The 9,752-nt window shown below is 36.1% G+C and overlaps 1 long non-coding RNA gene across 2 annotated transcripts; it reads left to right on the plus strand.

Moving 5' to 3' along the window:
- Positions 1–485: 485 nt before the first annotated feature.
- LOC145612589 (uncharacterized) lies at positions 486–3,003 on the plus strand. 2 transcript variants are annotated; one of them, XR_014106657.1, is made up of 4 exons: positions 486–715; positions 2,188–2,325; positions 2,406–2,585; positions 2,681–3,003. It is a non-coding gene; the product is annotated as an uncharacterized LOC145612589 (long non-coding RNA). The 2 variants fall into 2 exon arrangements; XR_014106653.1 differs by having other exon boundaries at positions 486–2,325.
- The last annotated feature ends 6,749 nt before the right edge of the window (positions 3,004–9,752 follow it).

A 9,752-nucleotide genomic window follows, 5' to 3' on the forward strand; every position in this document is an offset into this window, starting at 1 on the left:
TGACTGAATAAATTGCGTCACTCTTTTAATAAATGAGCGACGCATATGAAAAATGTACAGCATTATGTTTTATGTTATTTGCGTCGCATTTTAATAATAAAGTGACGCAAATATAGCTTTTGCATTTAGGTTATTTCAGAATTTTGACCTTAGCTTTTGCACGCCTACCTTTCACTAAACAAAGAGAAAAAACAAGTTGCTACTCCAGTGAATTTCTACAGCCAAAGCACCCACAAATTCGACCCTTAAATCCAACAAATTCGGCCAAAAAAACACTGATTCCTCAGCAAATTCAACATCCAAAATCGCAGTCAAGTTGAAGACCTATAATCGGCAGAAAATTGAGCAATTTTGAGCAAAAATTTGGACCAAAAACCCTAAGAAATCCGAACCCATAAACCCCAAAAAATTGAGCATTTCTGACCAATATTCCCCCATTTCGAGCAAAAAATCTACTCCAAACTATAGGAATTTGAACCCTAGAAACCCCAAAAAATTCAATTAAAAATCCTGGCCTCATATTCGAGCAATGACTGAAATTTTCGACTGGAAAATCGATTAATTTCGCCCCCAAAAAACCCGAGGAAGTTCTAGCAAATTACAGCAACAATAATTGAAGTTTGATTAGTGTAGCAGTTCGACCAGTGTTCGCCCCACTCATATTACTGCATTTAGGCTCGACATTGTTGAATGTGTGAAGTTTATTTCACCTAAGGTAAGATTTCTTGTATTTAGTGAAGTTGTCTTTTTTTTTTCCGTCCAATTCGTAAATTGTGTTCTAGGGTTTTTTTATTTTTGATTTGTTTTTCTGTAATGCGAAAAAATTTCATGAAATTGAAGTCATAATTGCGATAGAACTCAAAATACTTTTGTTTGTAATAGGATTATTAGAATGCCTCTATAAAAATGGGTTTGAGGTTGCTGAGAATGGCACATTCATTTAGTTTATTTTTTTTAGGGAATGGCTCATTCATTTAGTTTAAAATGCAATTTATAATTTCTAAAAACGGTTTGCAGTTTTGTTCTCTGAAAATGTGTTGATTGATTTTTGTTAATTTTTGAAAATTGGTTGTATTACTAGGAATTCATACCAATACAATTTTAATCAAGTTAATTTATTTGCTGCAAATTCTTTATTTAATTGAAAATTTGTAGGAATTGGGAATTTGGCTTGGTAAATCAGGGGTAATTAACTAATTAGATTTAATAATTTCTGTTAATGGGATATCAATTTTTTTTTAATTTAAAAATTACATTTTCGATGCTGAATACTATTTTCAGATTTTAAAACTGAATTTATGCTAGTATGATGAGGAAATATTCAAGCTTTATTGTTTTTGGATGATTATATGATTCTTATGATTGATATATGCTGTAATTTAACGAAGATATGGTTGGCTTGTAAATTATAATTGGGTGATGAAACTAATGGTAAATTCGTTGTTTTAAGCACGAATTATACTCCCTTCGTTCTCAAATTGTTGTTCCGGATTTTAAGAGTGGAAGTTAAAGCGTAATTTAAACTAGTAATGTTACTAATGTTTCATCAAAGTGTCTTCTTGAGTTCATAGGTTGAGCAATGATGAGCTTGGTTTGTGAAAGTAAAAGGTCAAAATGTGGCTTAGATTATAGTTTTTGGATTGACTTGTTTCTTGAGAGAGACATATACTTTGTTATGATCGAAGGATAGATTTAGGGTTTGATTGATTGATTGTTTGATGATCGAAGGATTTGTTTAGCTTTGTAGATAAAAAGATAACATGGACTATTGAAGTGTATGTAAATCCAAGTGGCCTTACTCATCTTGATTTAAAGTATTTGACATAAGTAGTTGAAGGCTCGAGTTGCATGTTTTTACCTTGAGAAATTCAGTTGGACCTTCCGACCTGAGTTTCGCCCAGAAATCGAGTTGAATGTTCAACCTTCAACCTTTAAAACCCAATTCCTCTAATTTTTTTTTTGTTTCGGTCTTTCTTGTGCTTTTAATTGCTCCAATTATGAGTCATATTACAGAAAAAGATATCTATAATCACCAAACCTCCGTCATGGCACCCTTAGCTAGGAAAGTAAAGGTATGCATGCTTTCAATGCTTGCATTGGTCTATCTGTATCATAGTATCACTTGAGAGTTGCGACTATACACGTGTATTTGTGAGGCTGTTTCTAAATTTATGGCTATTTCATCAGGTTCTGCGAGATGGTTGGTGGAGTGAGGAGTATAGTTCACAGTTGGTCCCTGGGGATGTAATTAGTATTAATGCTGGAGACATCATTCTAGCTGATGCGCGTCTACTGGAAGGAGACGATGCTGTAATAATTGATGAGGTCAGTTGTAATGTTTGTGATTAATATATTTACTTCATGCATCTATTGTTGCTGAATATATGATTTCTTGTGCTTTGCAGTATGTTTTAACAGGAGTTTTGTCTCCAGTAACTAAGAAAGCAGGGGATGCAGTATACTCTGGCTGTATTTGTGAACAAGGAGCATGTGAAGCTGTGATCATTGCCACAGGTGCTCGAATCTTCTTTAGGAAAAATGTTTGCCTGGATTTTAGCATCAATGAAGTCAAATGTTGGGATAAGGTAAAAAGTTCTAGTGGATTTCAACACTAAAAATATATAGCTACTTGTTCTATCTTCTTAACCCTTTATTTTGCTTTTTTTTCTTTCCTTTTTAGGTTTTGGTTGGCATTAGGAATGTATGCTTGTGCTTGGTTGCTGTTGGGGTGTTGGTGGAGATTGTTTTCATGTACCTTTTCCAGCACATAGCATTTTGGCGCGGAATTGACAATCTGCTTGTTCTCCTCATTGGTGGAATCCCCATTGCTCTTCACACTCATTATTGGAGATTACTAAAGATGTAAATTATTGGAAAGTTTGTTAATATAATGCCGTCATTCCCAATTTTATGGGTAGGCCAAATTACAAAGGATACTCTGCCGAAATTTACATTTGCATTATTCAATAATATTGCATTTTAATTTCAATTATATTAGCGTTAGCATATTACTTTATACCACTAGCAAGAAAAACAGGTACTACAAACATATACAAGCAATTATTATAATTAAAAAAAAAAAATTTACATCATTTGCGTCACTCATTAAACAAACAAGTGACGCAAATACAGCAATTGTATTGTTTACTCAGTCATTTGCGTCGCTTGTTTATAAAGGGGCGACGCAAATGACTTAAAATAAGTTTATCAGAAAAGTCATTTGCGTCGCTCTTTTATAAAGGAGTGACGCAAATGTCAAAAAATAAATTTTTAAAAAAAGTCATTTGCGTCGCTTGTTTATAAAGGAGCGACGCAAATAACTTAAAATAAGTTTATCAGAAAAGTCATTTGCGTCGCTCTTTTATAAAGGAGTGACGCAAATGTCAAAAAATAAGTTTTTAAAAAAAGTCATTTGCGTCGCTTGTTTATAAAGGAGCGACGCAAATGACAAAAAATAAGTTTATAAAAAAAGTCATTTGCGTCGCTTGTTTATAAAGGAGCGACGCAAATGACTCTTATTTGCGTCGCCCCTAGGAGCGACGCAAATGACTTAAAAGTCATTTGCGTCGCGAGCAGTTGCGTCGCTCATAGAAGCGACGCAAATACACTATAAATGAGCGACGCAAATAAGCCTTTTTCTACTAGTGGTTCAATCACATTCCATTTCTTCATCAACCATTTTTAGCCTCGTATAACGTTTGGCCTTCATTTTTTCAACCCACATTGACTTAACCTTGCGATTTAAGATGTGTAATTGTATACCATTCAAAATGCAAGAAAAAAAAGTAGCAAAGAAACAATAAAACAAAGTCTAAAGGCAAATGTTCCAATGTCTCCGATATGAACATGTCTCCAATTGCGTCTCTCATCGAGTGCTTAGTACCGTGCATGAGAAACATGAATTCTAAGTGACTGATAGACCGTATGATTCGAGATTGCCTACATTGATTCAAAAGAATGAAAGAAAAAAGAATGAAAAAAAGAAAATAAATTCAAAACAAAAAAATATATGAAAAATAAAACTTGCAAATTCCAATACATAATTGCATATCTTGGGGGCTTCTCTCGAGTCTTGAGCCTTTTACCCCTTTCTTCCTTAAACCATCAGCTTAACCACATTACAACCCTTGAAAGACCTTTTTGAGGTGTACATACACTTGTGCAAAGTTCGGCTAGAGCTACGTTGGCCTAATTCCTAACTGATACGTAGGCAACCTCACATCGAGGTGCAGCCACATTCACATTCATATTCATATCCATGCATGATCGAGTCAAAGAATATCCAATGCTAACCCCCTACCCATTTAGAGCTAGACTTGGGGGTTTGAACCCACATCATTTAGCCTACCCATCCTAAAGAGTTATCATCTTTGACTCTTCTCACATATATTTCCATCACCATGACCCTTGCAGCCAACCTTAGTATCACATTCACACACTTCAGTCACACATCCATATCCTATAGATTATCCTTCCCTTTATGAACCCTTTATCAAAAAATCTTGTTTCAACACTGTGCATGTTTTATCATCTTTCAAGACAACATTCATTAGAAGAAACGTTGTATACTTGCTTAGCTTCCTGACCTGAGAAATATACATTGTTTCACTCATCGCATAATATGCTAAGAAACATTTATATATCAATGATTTTTAATTACACAAAGCATATCGTTCTTAGCTCCTTGACCTAAGAAACGTTCATTATGAAATAATCACTTCATCTATATACGTGCTTAGCTTCCAGACCTAAGTGACGTTCAAGATCGTTTCTTTACACCATATATGATGCTTAGCTCCATGACCTAAGTTCATTTATCTATCGTGTCACATGATATAATTGTACTTAGCCTCCTGGCCTAAGAATATGCATCATGCATACATTATTTTCAAGACAAGCAATTCAATCCATACGATACATTTCGTCTTGCTCAAGGAGGAAGTTCAAAACTTCTTCCCTTTTTCATTAATTTCTTTTGGAGAAGTTCAAAAACTTTTTCAAAAATTTTTTCATCGAGGGAAGTTCGAAAATAAAAGTTCAGTTTTCACGTCTTTCTTTTTTCGAGAGAAAATCGGTACCCTCCACTTATCTCATGACAAAAATGACGGAAAATATTTGCTTTTGCATTTTCGGTTGCTTGTGTCTGCACACACACACACCATATATGCACGCAACCATAAGTTATACACATGTAATGTTATGTTAAGTCAAGCTTGGTCAAGTCAGTTGGTCAAGTCAATCATAGTCTATACTAGTCCTTTGGAAAATTTTATTTTGCAGTTCTCAATTACAACCCACGTCCGGGGACATGCGAACCATCTACAACCCACTTCGGGGGACAAGCGAACCATCTACAGCCCACGTCCGGGGACAAGCGGACCATTTACAGCCCACACCCACGTTCGGGGACAAGCGAACCATTTATAGCCCACGTTTGGGGAGAAGCGAACCATCTATAGCCCACGTTTGGGGACAAGCGAACCATTTACAGCCCATGTTTGGGGACAAGCGAACCATCTATAGCCTATGTTAGGGGACAAGCGAACTAACTAAAGCCCACGTTCGGGGACAATCAAACCTGCTAAAATCTGACAAGTCTTTCCTCAAGCATGGAAAGTGTCATCTGGTGGATTTCTTCAAGCATAGAAAGCCGCCAAATTCATATGTCGACTTTCCTCAAGCACGGAAAGTATTATCCGATGGATTTCTTCAAGCATAGAAAGCCGCTAAATTCATATGTCGACTTTCCTCAAGCATGGAAAGTAACATCCGGTAGATTTCTTCAAGCTTACAAAGCTACCAAACTCATCCATCGACTTTCCTCAATCATGGAAAGTATTTCAACAAAACTTCATCTGGTGGATTCCTTCAAGCATAGGAAGCTACCAAACTCATTTGTCACCGATACACTGGTGTCAAATAAGCATTCTATTCCTTTACTCATTTATCTGTGGAGCTAACATTTTTCAGCAGGTATCGGCGTATAAAGAGTGATTTAGGAACGCAGAACATCTTAAATCATTCTCCGTCCCTATTGACTACTTTGACTATAATTTTTGAAACTGACGTTTCTACAAACTCAGTCAAAGTGGGGTCTTCTGTAGACACCTAAAAATGTCTCCCCAAAACCACACCCGATTATGAACAACCTTTCACCGTTTTTATTAGTCTGGTTGAGTAATTAATATTTTGAGTGCTTAAATCCATGTTCTATCGAATACATTTCATAACCCAACCCATGTCCTAACTCATTTCCCTAAACCATAACTTGTTTTCCTCTATTCGTGTCCACATCGCAAAACCGAGAAAAACTAATATTTTGGTCACATATTTTTGATCCAATTATTATTTGGTTGGATAGGCCTTTAAATAATCTTTCCATAAATATATCATAATCCCAATTCCAATTTAAGATGAAAAAGATATGAGCAAAACACTAAACTCGGCCCAAAACCGACACCCTTCTACTAAAACGGCCATATCTTAAAATCTACAAATGATTTTGACCTGATTCTCATTGGATTGGAAAGTAAATTTGATATTATATGCCTTATTTCGAGTTACGGCTCAAAAGTTATGATTATTTTAATAATGGGTGAAAAACTGGAATTACCGCCAACAATATAAAAGCACCGTGTCACGGAGCCTGATGACATGGCACAGTGCCTAGTGCCGCGACACGGTATTTTACATCGTGTTCGGTGCAATTTTCAAAGCTTTTTCGCATGAAAATCCACCGTGGCACGGTACCTGATGCTGTGACACGGTACCTGATGCCGTGACACGGTACCTGATGCCGTGGCACGAAACCTGTTGCCGTGAAACAGTATTTCTCACCGTGTCACGGTGCTTTTTCCGTATAATTTCCTCGTTTTCCCAAACCGTGACACGGTGTACTATACCGTGCCACGGTGGACATTGTCGTGTCACGGTACGTGTGCCGTGTCACGGAAATTTCTCGTGTCTTTTCCGTGTAAACCTTTCACGCGTTTTCACTTCCCGTAGGTCAAATATGTCCCACGTCACTCAAAATTTTCCCGCGTCACGGGATTTTCCCACGTCGTATGGTTCCTAGAACCATGTCACGGTGTTCTATGCTATGTCGCGGTGATAATTTTTAGGGTTTTTATCTTTTTAGGGTTTCGTGTGTTCCCTCTACTAATTTTCCCTAAAATAACACCCTCATTTCTGCACTTCGGGGCATCAAATCATTCTCTCTTTCTCTCTTTTACACCTAAAAACATTCTATTCTCTCTCTCTCATATTCTAAGCCTTAAACCTATATTCCTAATTATACCATTATTCCCTTAAGCACTCCAAGGAGTCCATACGATACACGAGGTTCCGTCCTTAAACCAAGGTGTGCAAGGCACAGATAACTGAGGGTTTGTACCAAATTAACTCTACTTTTTTATTTAATTTAATTTAAATATTTTAATTTCATTTATATTTTTTATTGAAGTTACTAACAATTTATTCATGATGTAGCAATTTAAAGGAACGCACGGAATGTGAGTTATTAATTAATTTAATTACTCTTATTTTATTTTTATATTGCTAGTATCATGATTAAGTTTATTATGATTTGAATTGACTAATAATTTATTGTTAAATTTCTTCCAATATTAATCTTTATTCTATTATTGTTTTTATGTTCACCATATTGCATGTTTAAAGGGAATATGCAATTGAAAATCACGCCTAATAAGGTAATTTGGACAACCGGTTTAGGTTCCTTTTTCATCTTGTTGTTAATCAAGTGATCACTAATATTTTAGAATTATGTGTTGCATTATTATTAAACCGATTTAGCATAGTTTGGAGCAAATTGAATCTCTATTTGTATGCCTTTGAGATCGCAGGAATTAATTTTCACTATAAGAATCAAGTAGAGGCTAATACGGGTGAATGTGATTCCATGACTCACTTTATACCATCATCCACGATCCTCCTTTTGTTGTTCCGAACCATATGGAGTTAGTAATATCATGGATTATGAATGGCGTGTAACCTTCACGGGTCAATCGTTGTCCCTTTATCGTGGTTTCATTTAATGATCCGTGAACGGTTTACAAGTTCCTTAAAAACTTGTTGGCGGCTCCCATACTTTCCTTGTCCCTAATCGTTGTCCCTAATCGTACATGTCAATTCCCACTTCCTATGAGTGCCAAGAATATCCACACATGCTTTAACGTAGGCGCACTTTAAGCGACGCGTACATAAGGCTTCCGCGCTGTAGACACCTAAAAATGTCTCCCCAAAACCAAACCCGATGATAAATAACCTTTCACCGCCACTATTGGTCGGGTTTAGTATTTTATCCCGAGAGTGCTTAAAAAATCGTATCTTATTAAATTCTTGTTTTTGAAAGGTCTATGGATCAGTCTTGGTGTTTGGTAAAAGCATAGTTTTAATTTGTTAATTAATTTTAAGCCCAAACCTTTTTATTTTATTATTTTATTTTTTTGGCCCAAATATTTTATTTATTTTTATTATTTTCTTATTTTAGCCCGAATAATAAAAGTCAGAAAAAAGCCCGAAATTATCAATCGGCACTTAAAAAGCCGAAAGAAATTAGGGTTAAAAATGAATTTAGACGGAAAAATGGACTGGAACTGATCGTGTCACGGTCAAGCTTGACTGTGTCACGGGAACTCTTCCCGTTTGACGGTGGGACTTCCCGTGACATGGGAAGTTCCGTGTCCTTTCCGCATAAACCCTTGACGCGTTTTCCGTCCCGTTTTCTGAAAATTTCCCGCGTCACTCCAAAACTGACCGTGTCTCGGGAACTTATACCGTCTGACGGTACAATCTAACCGTGTCACGGTATAGTCTGACCGTGTCACGGGATACTTTTTTAGGGTTTTTATCATTTTAGGGTTCCGTGTGCTCCCTCAGCACATTTCCCTATAAATACCCCCTCATTTCTGATGTACGGGGCGACCAGAATTCGATGATTCTTATTTTCTCTCTTCTATGCTCTTAACCTAAACAATAGCCTACCCTTTTCACTTCAAAATTCCTTCTTCAAGCACTCAAAGGAGTCCATATTTTACTCGAGGTTATATCCTTAAACCAAGGCGTGAAAGGTAGAATCGTTTGAGGGTTTGGCCCCAAAAATAACCTTGTTTTTATTTTATTTAATTTAATTGTTTTATTATTTTCTTGAAGTTACTAACTCGTTTATTATTTTGTAGTTGCAAACAAACAGATTCAAAGTAAGGATCATGCTCTTTTTATTATTATTGTTTTTCTAACGATTTTTATGTTGTTGGAATTATGATTAAATTTGTTTTTATGTTCATATTGATTTTATTATATTTATGATCACCATATTGCATGTTAAAGGGAATATGTAATTGAAAATCACGCCTAATAAGATAATTTGGACAACCGGTTTAGGTTCCTTTTAATCTTGTTGTTTAATCAAGTGATCACAATATTTTAGAATTATATGTTGCATTAATATTCAACCAATTTAGCTTAATAATAGTTTGGAGCAAATTGAATATTTTGTTTGTATGCCTTTGAGATCGCAGGAATCATTTTTCACTATAAGAATCGAGTAGAGGCCAATACGGGCGAATGTGACTCCATGACTCACTTCGTACCATCATCCCCGATCCTCCTTTCGTGGTTCCGAACCATATGGAGTTAGTAATCTCATGGATTATGAATGGGGTGTAACCTTCACGGGTCAATCGTTGTTGCCTATCGTTGTCCCTTATCGTGGTTGCCTTTTTATGATCCGT

Source organism: Chenopodium album, chromosome 3, assembly GCF_948465745.1.
Source record: "Chenopodium album chromosome 3, dcCheAlbu1.1, whole genome shotgun sequence".
Lineage (NCBI taxonomy): Eukaryota > Viridiplantae > Streptophyta > Magnoliopsida > Caryophyllales > Amaranthaceae > Chenopodium > Chenopodium album.